At 41.7% G+C, this 17187-nt stretch overlaps 1 long non-coding RNA gene across 1 annotated transcript in view; it reads right to left on the reverse strand.

Moving 5' to 3' along the window:
• Positions 1 to 17187, reverse strand: part of LOC149874918 (uncharacterized) — a 252491-nt gene that overhangs the window by 150183 nt on the left and 85121 nt on the right. Inside the window, exon 2 of the long non-coding RNA XR_016439985.1 lies at positions 11602 to 11660. This is a non-coding gene — a long non-coding RNA (uncharacterized LOC149874918). The remainder of the gene's footprint in view (positions 1 to 11601; positions 11661 to 17187) is intronic.

Raw genomic sequence — 17187 nt, forward strand, 5'->3', positions numbered from 1 at the left:
GCTTTCAGCTCATCTCTTCTCTCTGATAAGTATGTGACCAAGAAAGTCCTAAAAAATCTTTATTTACAGTGCTGCTACCACTACAAAATACTACTTCTGCTCTTTTTTGGCAGTAATACAAATAGCTAGCTCAAAGGAGGTTAAAAGAAGTGCAGCTGTCTGAGGATTGACTATTCACATAGAAGCAAGAGTAAGCATTATTTGCATGAACATTACTCCTTCAAGAAAGGTAGACGAAGCAGGATCACACCGAACAGTTAAATCAGAATAGACTAAACACTTAAGATATGTTGCCTTTCTCCTTGAAGCCAACACAGAGGAATTTTAAAACAGAAAGATAGTGTTCCCTAGGATCTCTAGCCACCGTATCTTGAACTACTTAGATGCTGATTGGATATTGCTTATGTACAGATCAGAGGATCACAAAAGTGATCTGTAAACATTTTTGCTGCATCTTATCAGAGCTGCTCTTTAGCTATCATTCTGGACGTGGACGATAAGCTTTATAATGATGTAATTCAAAAAATCCCGGCTAGGAATAGTGCTGATATTGGGGACTCACAATAAAGATGTGAATCTGAACTTTCCAAAAATGTGAACCATCTGGAATCATCCTGTTAAAGATACATCTCTGTTCTGGGAACTACATTTCTGAACTGCATTTGGATCTCAGGTTCAGTTCCTGGATTTTAGTTTAAGCCCGTTGCCATTAAACATACAGTAAGGAAATATCTTGCACAATTAAGGAGATTGAAAACTACAAAATAGAGTCCTTTTTCATGATACTGTTTATTTAGTTTACTAGTTTTCTATCTTTTCTTTTTTAATTCATTTTTCTCTCTCACGAACTAACCATATCCCAGGAATAATACATATAACACATTGAATGATGTTATGTGGAGCTGGTAGAACTGCCTAGTATTATGGTTGTCTGGTGCTTCTCATTATTAAACCCTATTTTCACTTGTTTATAACTTTGTCAAACTTTAATTCTTTGAATAATTTGGCTAAACATTTCTTAATTTCCCATTTTGGGCTCCAGGTTCATTTCTTTTTTAAGTGTGATATGCCAATATTTAAAAACACTTATGAGAGAACTTGAGTAACTGCCTGACAACACTCCTAGGTAAAATCATGAAAAGGTTGGTTTGGGATGCAATCTATAAAGAATTAAAGGAAGATATTATAATTAATGACTAACAATATGCGTTTAAGGAATATCAACTTAATATTTTTATGATGATTTCCTAGGGCACTGGTAAGTTCTCCATCACTTGAATTCTTTAGATCAAGAGCTGAAGTCTTTCTAAATAGTATGCTGTAACTCAGATATCACTTATGGACTTTATGTGGAAATTACTGTATGAGATTCTTTGGTGAGCTGCACATTTAAATCTTATTGAATGGTTCTTGTAACCTGATTTTCTATTTTTATTTAACTTACTGTAGCAGAAGAAATAGAAAGTCTACGTGTCTAAGGGTACAAATGGCTACTTCAGATATTTTTTAAAAACCTAATAATTTTCAAGAGCAGCCCTTCCCTTTTGGATCTTAAAAAAATGCCCGAGTTTCCCAACTGAACTCGGTGCAACTATGTATAGGTATGTTTTGCAAGGATATTTGAAGGATCGGTGACTTCAGAAAATACACTGCATGGGCATTTGTGCCAAAGGTTTTATTTTTGGTGTTTCTTTTCCAGAATCCTTCTTGTTCACTTACAAAGTTTCTTGTATTTAGGATCCTAGGGTTGGTTCTTCTTTAATATTTTGTTTCAGCAGTGTTGAAATGTTCATCCTGGAACATTTTTTTTTAATTGACTGTTATAATTATTTGTTTGTCTATTAGTTAAGAGATATAAAATGTAAAACTACTATATTTTAATTATTAAAGAGTAATACCTCTGAACAGGAGACCAAGTATGTCCTTATTCTACTTCTTTTCATCAAAAAATGTAGTTATTCAAGAACGCATAATTAGCTTGTTTTAATCTTATCATTTTCAGAGGCATACTACAGTAATTGGCTTTCTTTCCTCTCCTTTTTAGTTAGAAGATTGCTAAAGGATCAATGGAGAAAGCATTTTTTATTCTGCAGCATCAATTACAGTGACCCTGGGTGTAAATGTATTGATTTTTCTTATTAGAACATTATCACCAGTTATTCACAGCATGGTGTTTATTAATTAGTAAGGAAAATAAAGATTCATTTGTGTAATATCTCCCTTTTAAGTTCTCTACCTAGCACACCCATAGCTATATGAGATCTGCTAATGGCATTCTGCCTTTATGAACTAACATGCAATATTTCATATTCACTGTGCTGCTTGTTTCTTTTATCATTGTGAAATAAACCATGGTATCGCTAGTTGCACTCAGCATAAAGTTATGTGAAATTGAGGTTATGATGCACAGAAACACATTGTGAGAACTGATCTGTGGAAGCTTTACACACCTTTTGGACTCCATAGTGGTGATGGCTGTTTCTTATGCTGAGGTGGAAAAAGACTCTTTTCTACAACTATGGATTGTGAAAACAGGCCTTGCACACCATTTTCTGGACAGTATCACCGGCAATCCTGCTAACTATTCTTAAAGAAATGATTGTGCAGCTTTTTCTCAAGAAATTGACATTATATTTTAATACATTTCCTAAGTATTTTCCACTGTTCAATTTTTAACTTGGATCTTAATAGCAACACTAAGTCTGAGAAGGACATAACAGTGCCCTGGTTGCATTACTTGATTATCTTTTCCTAGCTACAAATATAGATGCAATGATTGTACTGACCTCAGAGTCATTACCGGGCTTGGATTACTATTGCTGAATGTAACGGTGGAAAAATAAGATGTTGTAGTGGTTTAATTCCTGTGTTTCTACATACAGGTAAGGGTAGAATAGGAAAATAATACTGTAAGGCAGAAGTCAGAAACATTTTGTGGTAGGGGATTACTTTAATTGAGCTTCGCTCTAGCCATAGGCCACTTTTAGCATGACCTGCACCACCTAGTGCTGGAGCCAGAGATGGATGTGGACCTGGACCTGGACCTGGAGCCAGAGCTGCTGCAGAAATGCCACCAAAACCTCACTCTGTTGAAATGGTGCATCTCCATGGGCATCTCCAAAATGGTTTAATGACCCCTGCCATAAAGGAAAGGACTACTGATACTTTCAAATAACTTCCAGTTTCCAATTTCCAGTGTCCAGGAGGTTAACTCTTCATTACTAATACAAAGGCTTATGGTTGGAGTTCTTATAAAGCAAAAGGATATTAAAAATAACTTGGGTCCTCATCTTACTGACTATTCTGAATGGGAGTAGCTTTATTTATAAAAGAGGTGGCCATCCTGTGGCATGTAAGTCACAAGTGACATGGGCAGCTTCTGTGTGTGGCAGTTGGGGATGGAATAGGCAGCACAGCTGCTCAGAGGGCGGGAATTAGGAAGCAAAGCATCAGATTATGCAAGGAGGATGGGGCAGGGAACATAGAAAAGTGGTGGATCAGGTAATGGCATGGGATTGGAGTGACACCTGGGGAGGGCACTTAATTTGTGGAATACCTGCTAAATAGTCCCACTCTTTCATGCATGTGAGCATTCCCATGACAGGTGTCTAAAACTTTGGTTCTCAACTTTTTAAAAAAAAAACACCCCTTGTTAGACTCAAGTCACTTGTCAGGAAATGATAAGTCTTAGTTTTCACTTATGTTTTGACTACAGAAAAAATTCCAGAGCAATTCTTCTGTTGCAAAGAATTCAGAAAGCCCACAAAAGTCCAGAATATTTTTAACACTATAGATTACTGTTTGAAGTCTCTAGGTTATGTGGGGTTATATGGGGAGGCGCAAAAGGGGGAAGAAAAACTGGTTGACTTTCACTCCCTTTGGCAGAGCCTAGCCCTGAGAAGACTGGGATTAAGGGAAGAGCTAGGAAAGAAGCAGATGAATGCCTCTACACAAATGCTCGTAGTATGGGTTACAAGCAGGAGGAACTCACCCTCCTGCTGGCTGACACCAGCCCAGACATAGTGGAGATTACGGAAGCGTGGTGGGATGCAATGCATGATTGGGTGGTGAATGTCAAGGGCTATAGGCTGTACAGGAGGGACAGGATAGGAAAGAGAGGTGGGGGTGTGGCACTCTATATTAAGGAGGAATACACATCCTCGTCAATTAGCAAGGAGTCAGAGGAGGGGCACTCTGAAGTGCTTTGGGTTAGAGTACAAGGCAGTCGAGGGGAAAGAGACTTAATGGTGGGAGTCTACTACAGACCTCCCAACCAGGGAGAAGAGCTTGACCAGGAATTCTTGGGTCAGCTCACAGAGGTAGTGAAGGCTAAGGATGTGGTAGTCATGGGGGACCTGAACTTCCCAGACATCTGCTGGGAAGAACAGTCAGCCAGGTCTGAATACTCATGTAGGTTCTTGGCCAGAGTGCAGGACCTCCATCTAACCCAGGAGGTGCACAGCCCTACCAGGGGAGATGCCTTGTTGGACCTAGTGCTGGCCATGGGTGATGACCTGGTGAGGGTGCTGTGCGTGCTCGACCACCTGGGTGACAGCGATCATCACCGGCTGGAATTCACCATCCAGCACAAGGTGGCAAAGGCATGCAGTAAGGCAACGGCCTTAGATTTCAGGAGGGCAGACTTCAACGAGCTAAGGAGGATAGTTGGAGAAGCGCTGAGGTCCCGGAGGGGAGGGGAGCCAGGTGTCCAAGGAGAGTGGTCGCTCCTTAAGGAGACGATCCTCCAAGCCCAAAGGAAGGTAATCCCAATGAGGATCAAAGGGAGCAGGAGAGCACACAAGCCTCCGTGGCTCACCAAAAGCATCCGGGAATGTCTCCTTGCTAAAAAGGAGGCTTACACCCAATGGAAAGAAGGGGTCATCACCAAGGAGGACTATTGTGTAGTTGCTCGGGGATGTGGGGGGTAGTTAGGAAGGCCAAGGCAGAGATGGAACTGGGACTAGCTTCCCAGATTAAGGACAATAAGAAGTCCTTTTTTAAATACATAGGGGGTAAAAAGAAGGTCCCGGGTAATGTGGGGCCCTTGCAGGACGACATGGGCAATGTGGTCGTCACACCAGATGGCAAAGCTAACATGTTTAACGATTTCTTTGCCTCCGTCTTCCTAAGTAGGGACCAGAACAGCCACCTCCCTGCTGGCCCCCCCTCGGACCCAGGGGGAGGCACACCTGGGCCATGGGTTAGCGAGGATTTAGTCAGGGAGCTTCTGGAGGGGTTGGATGTATTCAAGTCAGCCGGTCTGGATGATCTCCGCCCTAGAGTTCTAAAGGAACTGGCCAAGGTCATTGCAAGTGCCCTGGCACGGCTTTACGAGCACTTGTGGTGCTCTGGTGAGGTACTGGAGGACTGGAAGAGGGCCAACGTGGTCCCCATCTTCAAAAAAAGGCAGGAAGGAGGACCCGGGAAACTATAGGCCGGTTAGTCTTACCTTGATCCTAGGCAAGCTGTTCGAGAAAATTATGCTGGCACACATCCAGGAGGGGCCAGCAGGGGACTGCATGCTTAGGGGCAACCAATACGGGTTCATCAGTGGCAGGTCCTGTCAGACCAACCTGGTGGCCTTTTACGATCAGATCACCAGATCATTAGATGCACAGGTAGCAGTGGATACAGTCTTCCTGGACTTCTGGAAGGCTTTTGACACTGTCTCTCACCCCGTTCTCATTAAGAAACTGGGGGGCTGTGGCGTAGACACCCACACAGTCAAATGAGTCGCCAACTGGCTGGAGGGCCACACCCAGAGGGTGGTAGTGGATGGGTCCTTCTCACCCTGGAAGGACGTGGGCAGTGGGGTTCCACAGGGCTCGGTCCTCGGGCCCGCACTGTTCAACATCTTCATCAGTGATTTGGAGGGGGTAAAAAGCACCCTGTTCAAATTTTCTGATGACACTAAGATGTTGGGGGATGTGGGCACACTGGAAGGATGCAACAGGCTACAATCAGACCTAGAGAGGTTACAAGGGTGGGCAGACGAGAATAGGATGGGTTTCAACACAGACAAGTGCAAGGTGATGCACCTTGGGAGGGACAACCGGCACCATACCTACAGGTTAGGGAACTTCCCTCTTGTCAGCACGGAGGCGGAAAGGGATCTGGGGGTCATCACTGACTCCAAGATGAACATGGGCCGGCAGTGTGGGGAGACAGTTAGGAAGGCCACCCGCACCTTGTCATGCATCCACAGATGCATCTCGAGCAGGTCCAAAGAGGTGATCCTCCCCCTCTATGAGGCACTGGTCAGGCCGCAGTTGGAGTATTGCGTCCAGTTCTGGGTACTGCACTTCAAGAGGGATGTGGACAGCATGGAGAGGGTCCAGAGGAGGGCCACTCGTATGATCAGGGGACAACAGGGCAGACCCTATGAGGAGAGGCTACAGGACCTGAACCTGTTCAGCCTCCACAAGAGAAGGCTGAGGGGGGATCTTGTGGCCTGTTATAAACTAGTCGGGGGGATCAGCAGGCATTGGGGGAGTCACTGTTCCCCTAAGCACCGCCAGGAATGACCAGGAAGAACGGTCACAAGCTGGCAGAGGGTAGGTTTAGGCTAGATATCAGGAGGCGCTACTTCATGGTCAGGGCGGCTGGGGTCTGGAACCAACTTCCCAGAGAAGTGGTGCAGGCTTCTACCCTGGGGGTGTTTAAGAGGAGGCTAGATGAACACCTTGCCAGGGTCATTTGACCCCAGTATTCTTTCCTGCCATGGCAGGGGGTCGGACTTGATGATCTGCTGAGGTCCCTTCCGACCCTAGAAACTATGAAACTATGACACTATGAATGCAAAGGTCTTAGCATCTGAAACACTAGGAGAGGCCAAAGTATGACAGAATTGGAAAGAGATGATATCCTGCACTATGGCCCCAGAGCATGGGGAAAAATGCTCTGTGTGGGGTATGGGAAGTTGCCCCAGCAACGTTATCTGGGGTTCTGGGGGCCTCCTGTAGCAGCAGCAACAACAATCCAGGTGTGCAGACCCTGGCTGGCAGCTGAAGTGTGGGTCTGGCCAGCCAGGCTCTGGTTTTGGGTGGTGCACACTGGTACCAAGTGCACCACCCTGCTTTTTTTTTGGCACACTGTTTTTTGACATGGGGAGAATCCAGTGTCAAAAAGACTTACCATACTGGAAACTAGCAGTGCATCAAATTCCTGTGTGATCAGTACATGCAGTTTGCATCACTGTAGATGGCTTTGCAGAGCTCAAACCACATGTGCAAATTGGATTTTTCCTCTTTAGCCAGAAAACACTCTTAAAGCAGACAATGAAATAATAAAGCATGATATAAATAGAGATTTTAAACAAAGCTATGTCAAAATATAAATACAGAGTAAAAAGTGTTATTAAATGAGTTCAGTAGCCAATGTTTAAAATTTAGCAATCACTAGGGATCCTGATTTTTTCTAATAAAAATATTCCCAATTTTCAGATAAAAAAGTAACACCAAATCCACATTTTCACACAATTAAAATGAAACACCACTACTATATATTAGTGGTTTTTTGTTTCAATCATAGAAACGTGGATTTTGGGTTACTTTTTAAATCTGAAAATTGGGGATTTTTTTTATTTCACAGAGAAAATCCAGATCCTGGTTAATCATTACTGTTTAATAATCCCCCTCTCTACCTCCAATGGAATAAAATATATTGTTTTACTATAATAAATTAACTTTAGTTTTTCAGCAACTAACCTAGCTACCAAGGACACAACGCCACCTTTGCGCATGTCTGTCAATTTAGTGGCCCAAACAGGAAATCCAAAGAAAAATATTAATAAAAAAAAAGTTGGTCTTTTGCTGAATAGTTGTCTTGGAAATTCTAACTGAGGGGAATTTTCACAAGTGGGTGATAATGAAGCCAAAAACAGCTTAAAATGGAAACAATGGACCTTCATTCAGTAACACAATTGGGCATTGCTATAATAAATTTCAATTAATTTTACTCCTATCAAATACTGAGACTGTAATTCAGTCTTGAAGGCAGTTTATGATATCAGCAGAACCCTGTGATGGAATCAAGTTCCATATATTATTGGACATGCTAACATTAAGGTTACTGTTGTCTATATATTTTCCACATTATGTTTTGTTCAGTTTACTAATCAGAATAAGTTGCTTGTATAGGACTCTGAGGGTCAAAGCCAGCCATATTCTATTACATACATCATTACCAACATTATTGATTCCTGAACTGGATTTTTATTTTTCCTTTCTATTTAAATATGTTATTATTATTGATGATTATGTAGAAAGCAAATAGTTGATTCCCAAACTAGTCTTATTCGCACAATGTAGTGAGTCATAACATTAAAATATCCATTAACCTCAGCAGCATTATTATTGATGATTCTGTAAATTGTAATGGTAGAAGTGGAGTCAAAAACCATAACATATCTACTCCAAAATAAAATTAGGGGTTTTTTTTGTTTTTTTCCCCCATTCAACATGATGGGGGGAGAAGGGGGGGGCTTGTTTTAGACATAAGCCCAAGCCAGGCAAATAGCTGCAGCACCAGACCATGGCTAGGGTGGTTCATGCAGCAGGTAGGGGGTGCATAGATTAGGGGAAGCTCAGGGAAAGAGGGTGCAGGATGTGGAGAGAGTATAGGGAAAATTATGTAGGGTTGGTGGAGAGCATAGGGAAGGGGTACATGGTGCAGAGGGAAACAAAGGGGAAAGGGCAGCAGGAGGAGTGTAGGGAAAAGAATGTGAAGAGTAAGGGGAGCACAGGGAATGGCTGCAGGAAAGGGACAGATGGGGGGAGCATGGGGAAAGAGGCACACAGAGGAGAGGAGAGCATGGAAAAAGGGGACATGGGGAGAGGAGAGCACAGGGAAGCATGGACCACCAGAGGCAGCTACTGTTGCTCTAGCTCTAGCCCCACCATGATCCCAACCCCCTCTCCAACACTAACCTGGGTTGGGGGCTAGAGCCAGAGCTGTTTCTGCTGCTACTGCCTGACCCAGCATGGTGCTCTATGCCCTGCAGCACAGCCAGACCAACTGCAAAAGTAAGTAGTTGAGGGGAGGGGGGGGCAGCTGGTAGGGGGACAAGTGACAAAAGGAAAAGGCATTGGGGCTGGGAAAGGAGCATGGGGAGACAAGTGCGCAGGCAAAGAAAAGGGTTGTGAGGCAAGCCTGCTTTTCTTGCCACTATTTTCCCTGTGGCAATGGTGGGGGGAATTAATTTAACAGGACTCTACAATAACTATATTTTAGACAAGAAAATTAAAACAAATGTATAATGTTCTAGGTCTGGAATCCAATAATTGGGCGGGGGGAGGGGTTGTCTTAAATGTGGAGTTTTCTTGTATTTGGGTAAATACAGTAAGTTTATTCATATACTACAGAATGCAGCATTATCACATTATCAACTCCATTATCTGTAGTTATCCCTAGGCATCTTGCTCAGGAATGTAGGTATCCATTCTCAAAGATTTGGGGTAGATGTAAAGAAGTAGTTTCTAAGAACAAAGGAACTGAAATGCTGGAACAGGAAAGTTGTGGAATATCCTCCACTGGAGTTTTCTAAGAATAGGTTAGACCATTTGGCATGGTTTAGGTATATTTAACCTGCAAGTACAAGAGGGGTACCTGTCTTCAATAGGTATAGGGTCTGATTGTAGCTCATGTAGGTCCTAGAATCACAAAATTATAGAATAATGGAATAGCAGAGTTGGATAGGGCTCCAGGACGTTATCTAATCCAATCCTGTCTAAACTGTCCCAGTTCAGTGTCTGACTAACCTGCTCTTAAAGACTTCCAGTGATAGAGATCCTACAACCTCTTTGGGTAGCCTGTTCAAATGCTTAACCATCTTCAGAGTGAGAAAGTTCTTCCTAATATCCAACTTAAATTTCCCTCGCTGCTATTTAAGATCATTGTTCCTTGTCCTGTTCTCTGTGGCCACAAAGGGTAGTCTTTTTCCATTTTCCATATAACCACCCTTCAGGTATTGAAAGGCAATTACTAAATCTCCCTTTCAGTCTTCTCCTTCCTGGCATAAATAATCCTAGTTCTTTTAGCCCAGGGGTGGGCAAAATGGCAGACCCAGCCAGCAGCAGGACTCTTTCCCAGCAGCCCCTGCCTGCATCACTGTGGCAAGTTTCCATGAAGACCCCAGCAGCAGTGATGCTGTGACAGCATGGGGCCCGGGTTTCCATGGAGACGGGCCCCAGCAGTGCTGGCAGGCAATGAGGCTGTGCAGGGAGGGGCTCTGCAGCCAGGGCTGTGATCTTGAAGTGGTGACAACATGAGCTGAAGCTGGAGCAGAGCCATGATCCACTGCCTGCATGCAGCAGATCCCCTGGGGCATGCATCACCTGGAACATGCAGGCAGCAGATTGCAGCTGTGTTCTGGCTCCAGACCACATTGTCACTGCCACAAGAACCCAGCCCTGGAGCAGCTCCCCACACAGCTACAAGCCCTTCCAGCACAGCTGGGGATGGTCTGCATGGAAACCCCGGTTCTGTGTTGTCCTGGCCGCTGCTGCTGGGGTCTCCATGGAAAACAGCTGCAATCGTGTGGACAGAGGTGAGCTCAGGTGGTGCACAGTGCAGCCCAGCGGCAGCAGGCAGCTGGTGTTGGCCACTCCTGGGGCCACTGCAGTCAAGGCTAGGGTGAGTGGGGCCACAGCCCTTTCCCCTTCTCCCACAGACTTACCTGCTTAGGTGGGGGGTGGGGGGGCATCTATGCTGATCACATAAAAGTGAATTTCCCTTGCATATAATGAACTATGAGTCTAAATATGCTCATCACATGAGAGCAAATTCACATATAAAGAACCTGCATAAATTGAGGGAAACCTGTACTGTATCAGAGGAATCTCTGCCAGCTCCAGGTAGATTCCCCTTGATTTGTGAAACAAAATTGAGGTTCTGCTTTCCATAGAATGGACTAGCCTGGAATATCACTCACCCTGAGACAAAACAAAACAACATGTAAAGTTTCCTACCCACTCATCTGGCTTTCATCTAGCCCTTCTAAGATGCCCTGCTAGTGTTTCCAGGGATCCTTGAAACAGAGCCTTCCTACTGATCATACCAGACCTTCAGGGATTTGGGCACTCAAGCCTAAGATAATCACAAGACCATTACTATTTAAAAGATAGCTCCTAAATACCTCCAAACCACCCCCCTTTCCTGCCAGGGCATCTGGAATTCCTGCAGTTAAAGGATTATTCTCTGCTTGTAGGATTGTTTTTCCCAGTCCAGGCAGACCTTGGGTACCCATTCCAACAATAGCCCCTTCTGCTTGTGTTTGGGGGCTTTAATGATTTATGCCTAGTAACCCAATAGGACGAGATATTTAGCAGTTCTCCTTACTGCGTTTTCCTTTAACTAACTGTTGTCCAAGACTGTAAAGATGTATACAGACAATACAATGCAATCCATACTGTGACAGAAGTGGCATAAATGACTATCCATAATGCTGGCTTTTCATTGAGATCAAACATGTCACATAAGTAAAATAAACACAAGGAAATTTGTAAGACATCCCACAAATACCCCAAGATTTTGTTGGGTTCAGGACAATTCCATACAACAGATATTTGACACTTGACATGAAAAAAATATACACTTACTTACCTACATAATTGAAGAATGAGTCCAGGGATGATATGCAACTTTGAATGGGTCTATCATATCTGTGGATGAAAAGCATTGAGTTGATGCTAAGTAGTCTATCAAACTTCTGTGCGATCACAATGTAGTCTCATTGTAAAATCTTTATTGTTAAAAGCTTTATACCTACTAATGCACTAGTAATGAAAAAAGGCCTTGAAGTGGATATAAATGTAAGACACCCTAAGGTAAATCAGATTCATATCCCAGATCTATATGACGCACCTCTTTTTGTGTGCATATTTGTGTATAAAACACCCTGACTGGATCTTCCTGAGACTTTATTATTATTACTAATATTTGCACTAGTTTTTCTAAAAAAATAAAACAACATTATAAGCAACTAGGATTTATATTTTATTAATTTTATTGGTAATTTTTCCTATTACATATCTTTGCTCACTTTCTCACGTAATTAAATACAACAGAAAACCTAAAGATTCTATGGTTATTTAAGTAAAGATTTAGATTTCTTCCCATATGACGATAAAGACCAAGTCACACCAATATTTCCTACAATGTAATTGCTTACTTTTAACAATAATATTCCAGAATTGTAAGTTTCCAGAGTTTTACTAAATATACTAGCTTTTAGAGGAAAGTTACTATTGTGGTAGTAATTTAAAATTGGATGCAGCTACTAATACTATTTTACTATTTCTCATATAAAAATTATGGTGTAAATGAGAGAAAAAACATAATATTGTAGCTGAGGTAGAAAGAAAGGCTAGAATAAATCTCTTAATGGATTCTTCTCTCCAGTAATATAAGAATATTATTTTATTGTTGTGTGTGCTGCAAAGTGATTGCAACTAATTCTTTCCTAAAGATGGCTACAATGTAGATTACAGTTACATGTGCATAGAATCTCTCAACAACTTTATCTAGCTAGAAATCAGAAAGCTCATAAAATCAATGACCATAAACTAAAAATACAGATAGTCTGCAAAAAGAGGTAATAAAACCACAAAAAAGTCTATAAAATTAGGTGGTCTTGAATAGAGAATTCTTTCTAAGAAAAATAATTTGATACATTAAAATATATTCAATTTCTATCTTTAAATTACAGTCTTTTAACCCAGACATCATTGAACAGAAAGGGGCAAAGTGAAGTGTAATACTAAATGAGAGAAAGAGCTAAAGCAGCGTTAGTAAGAAAATATTATTTTTAACACAAGACATCAGCTTCTGTTGACAGAGATATTAAATATCAATGCTCATTTGTTCTTATTAAATCTCTTTCATCTGAAGATGTCAAAGAAATAAAAAGTAAGACTACATATGCTTGGCAACACCCATCTGTTTGCAGGGAGAGGGAGGCAGATATAGCAGTTCTAATGATGGATAAAAGCACAGGTCCAGATTTCAATGGGAATATTGTGCCTAAATCCCTTTGAGAATCAAAATTTCTCTGACTTGCTAAAAGTCACCAAGTTGCTAGCAACCTATAAATAGAATATTGGGACTTCTACCCTAAGCACTAGATCAGATTATGCTATTTTAATATCATTAAATATATCGTTGGACACAGCTATATTCCATTTAGATGTTGATTCCTAATGCCATTTAGCATATTTTCCATTACTATCAGGACCTCCCAAGTACTGCCGAGCTGACTTTAAAAGATTCCAAGGCAAAAAACAGTTTCCATGAAGATCTTTTTCTTCCTTTGGATTATGTTGTTTTTTGCCATGGCTGGGGCTATGTATACATCTGACCTCTCATCTTAGATGGAAAGTGACAGGTAAACGTGTAAAGAAAATTGCTGTAAAGAAAACTGCTGAGGCACACAAGAGTACTTGGTTATGAGTTTTAAAAAGGTGCATCTTGAAAACACTTGGAAATTTCTAGATGTTTAGTTACTACTAGCCAGTTACTACCAAAGAATACTACAAAATAATGACTTCCAGCACCATTACTGAGTAGGAAAACTGCAGTTAAACTCTAGTCAACCCTAGTTTGGTTCAAGGTAGTTTTCACAAAAGCGCAGCTCAAAAGGGAATTCAATGTCAAACTAAATCCTGATCTGTATTATTGCCATATACTCAGTGGAGTAGTAAAGGCCCAATGTTTTCACCATTCAAGTCAGTGGGAGTTTTGCCATCAACTTCAGTGAGAGCAGATTGAATCATAAATCTGGAAATTAAACTAGATTCAGATTTCCCTGCAGGATCCCTAACTACATTGAAAAAAGTAGCTGCGTTTTTTAATCTGCCTATGGATACACTGTTTATGCCTAATTCTTTTGGAAAAAATATTCAAGAACAGCTCATCCCAGTGAAAATATTATCCCTGGACTGCTGCCAAGGTCAGTTTCAGTTTGGTTTATCTGCTGTATATGTGTTTATCATTCAATGTAGATGTGCACAGGGGTTACTCTAACATGCATACTTGTCTGTTCAGGAAAGATTGCTTGTTCTTGAATCTGTTTTCTATGCTCATGATGTTCATTTGAACATTGTCAAGCTGTGTGTCCTGCCAGGGTACATTTTCTATTTGAAAACTTTTAATCTTCCAGAAAATGTTTATTATTACTATCCATGGAAATAATCATATTAGTTTGCATTGGCTGTGAAAGGTGTTGGGAGATGGAGTACAGAAGGTGTGAAGAGCCTCCTTCCATTACTTATAACCAACGGTAGAGGGCAGACATAAGTGATATTATTTTGATCTCCTAAAGATATAGATGGTTTCTTTCTTGTGCTTTCTAAGACACAAACTCTTCCAAATTGGGATGAGAGCAAGGGAGTCATCCTAACAGATTGGGAACATTCCCATATACTTGGAAGTATATGAAACCTAGGAAGAGGTTAAATGATGTAGTTGCCTAAACCAGCCGAAGGTCTGGATTTAATGACCCTTCCAGTCCTATTTTCCTGCATTCTGATGACTATGAATATATGAGGTACAATGCCTCCAAGACAGATTAGAGACCTGTGTAGCTTCATTAAATACATGTCTTGCGCACAATGCCACACTTTAAAATAAACAAACCAAAATTGAAGAGATCATTATTTATAATTAAAGCCAAGAATTAAATTCATACTGGCATTTAGGTATGATCCATGTGCTTATCTGCCAAAAATTAGATTTTCAAAACCCAGTTGTTGCCTAACATGGAGGAGCCCTAAGTTATAAGTGTCTTCCAGTGACAAAAAACACGTAAATAATGATGCTGCCATGCTGCTTGGAGCTCTAGCTCACATATAAGTGACGATGAAATGTTGAAATTAAGCATTCTCCTACCTATCATGCATTCATAAATGGATCTTTGTTCTTTAACTTGACTTGAAACACAAAGGGACCTTCAGTACCACAGTTAGAGGAACAGCAAGAGGGAGCACTGAAAGACATTGAAGACACAGGTATTCTGGAATGTGGAAACTGGTAGCTTGTTATCTCTGGCAACAGACAGCATTCTTCTTTTCCACCTGAAATTGCCCAGCTGAAGATCAGGTATGAAGCCCTGGCATTAGATGAAAAAGAGTATATTCCAGTGGCAGGAGAGGCCAATACATGAACCCCAATGACTGGGAAGACTGAGACCGCTTTTGCCGAGAGGAAGCAAGAGCAGTGGTAGTTAGTGACTCCCTGTTACATGACACAGAAGAATTTATCTTCTGGCTTGAAATGTCAGCTTCGGAGGTCTCCTGCCTACCAGTAACCCATATTAAAAATGTCATGGAAAGGTTTTCTATTCTCATCTGGTCTACTGATGGGTCATACAAGTGGGCATTAATTATATTGTTAGGGAAAGTGACTACATGACTCTGGGCATAAGGATGAGGGGGATACTGCCCAGGCAAAGTTCTCATCAATTCTTCCAGTCAAGGGTAAAGGCTGGGATAGGAGCAGACATATCCTAGAGATCAATACTTGAATCTGTAGATGGTGTTTCCAGCAGGGCTTTGGCATCTTTGACCATAGAGTAGTGTTCCAAGAAAATGAACTACTGAGAAGAGATGGAGGCCACCTGATGAAGAGCAGGCAGAGTGTATTCACATATAGGACTGCTAGCCTACTGAGGAGAGCTTTAAACTAGGTTCTCCAGGAGAAAAAGCCTCAGAGGTAAATAAAGAGTCAGGGGACATGGATAAAAACTCAGTAAGGGAAAGTAGTAATAGAAGCCTTAGCAATGTTCTCTGGGAGCAAATAGGACAATAAAACACCTAAAATATTTAGAAACTAATATCAGAGGCATTTGGAACAAACAGGGAGAATGAAAGGTCCAAGTACAATTAGAGATTTATAATATAATTAGTATTATGGAGCTGTGATGGGATAGTCATATGACAGGAGCATGGTCAGGGATAGGTATAGATTGTTCAGGAAGAATAGGCAAGGAAGAAAAGGAGGAGGCCATATATATAAATGTGACGTACATGTATTGTGAAGTATGTGGCAGGGCATCTTTGGTACCTGCCACTCTACCTCTTGTCTAATTTAGGGCTCCAAACTTCAAGAAATATGTGGACAAAGAGTTCACTGAAGAGCAACAAATATGAGCAAACAAAGGTAGTCACAGTTTGTGGCACCTTAAATAGGAGGATGTCTGTTTCCTTACAGTGCACCATGAGGATCCTATGCAGGGGATTCCTGCAGCTTGCATGCCCCAACTTGTGGGACAAGACATGAAACACTCATGAGATTTCTTCACTTGCAGGGGATTTCTGTGGCATATGTTTTTGCTGTCATGCCCAGACTCTGGTTCTGCACATGCTCTGCGGCGATTGTCCTACTGCATTATGGCCTATCATTATGGCCTATGGATACATCCTGGCATAGCTGATCCTGCTCCAAAAATGTTTCTAGCCCTAGATATTTGGGAAGTTTGCTGTTGGCAATTTAAGTGCCTTCAAGTTAGGTGGCAGGTGATCAGAGATTTTAAGGATCTAAATTTTGTAGTTAAGCACCAAAAGTGGCAATTACTACTAAGTTATTTTTGGATCTAGATCAGTGTCCACGGACTGCAGGCAACGGGAGACATTAGAACGTGATGGATGGATTTGAAGAAAGTTAGAAAAGTTACTGGTCCACAGTATTGTGGAAGATGAATTTTCAGCTTTATTTTCTCTCACTCCTGACGAATACTTTGGAATTTAAGCTGCTTATATCTCTTGTTCAGATTGATCTTTAAATTAGTTAGGTAGTATAGAATGATGAGATACTGTAAAGGTGGAATGACCACTCCATGACAAAAGCCTGAGCAAAAGTCTGAGACACTGGGTTTCCCACGTATCAGTGTCCCTCTTTCAGCATTGCTGGTTTAATCCAAAGGAAAGGCAGGTGCCTATACATTTAGAACCAGTTTGGCTTCAGGATGTGCCAAAGCAAAGGAGATTATCTGATTGACTTTCAATCAGGCTTCCACAGCTAGGCTGGCTGCTGACCAGAGTTAAAGAGCCTAAGTAACCCTAACATGGAGTGGACTTCAGTTTCACAATATTTTGGTGGCATGTCTTTTGGCAGGGGTAAGACTTCCTTTAAGGTGCTCCTCTGCCTGAAGCCATTGACCCTAGAGGTTGCCAAGCTATTTAACCATTGCCCAAC

The sequence above is a fragment of the Crocodylus siamensis genome, chromosome 1, assembly GCF_052110815.1.
Source record: "Crocodylus siamensis isolate JL-2025a chromosome 1, ASM5211081v1, whole genome shotgun sequence".
NCBI classification, from domain to species: domain Eukaryota; kingdom Metazoa; phylum Chordata; order Crocodylia; family Crocodylidae; genus Crocodylus; species Crocodylus siamensis.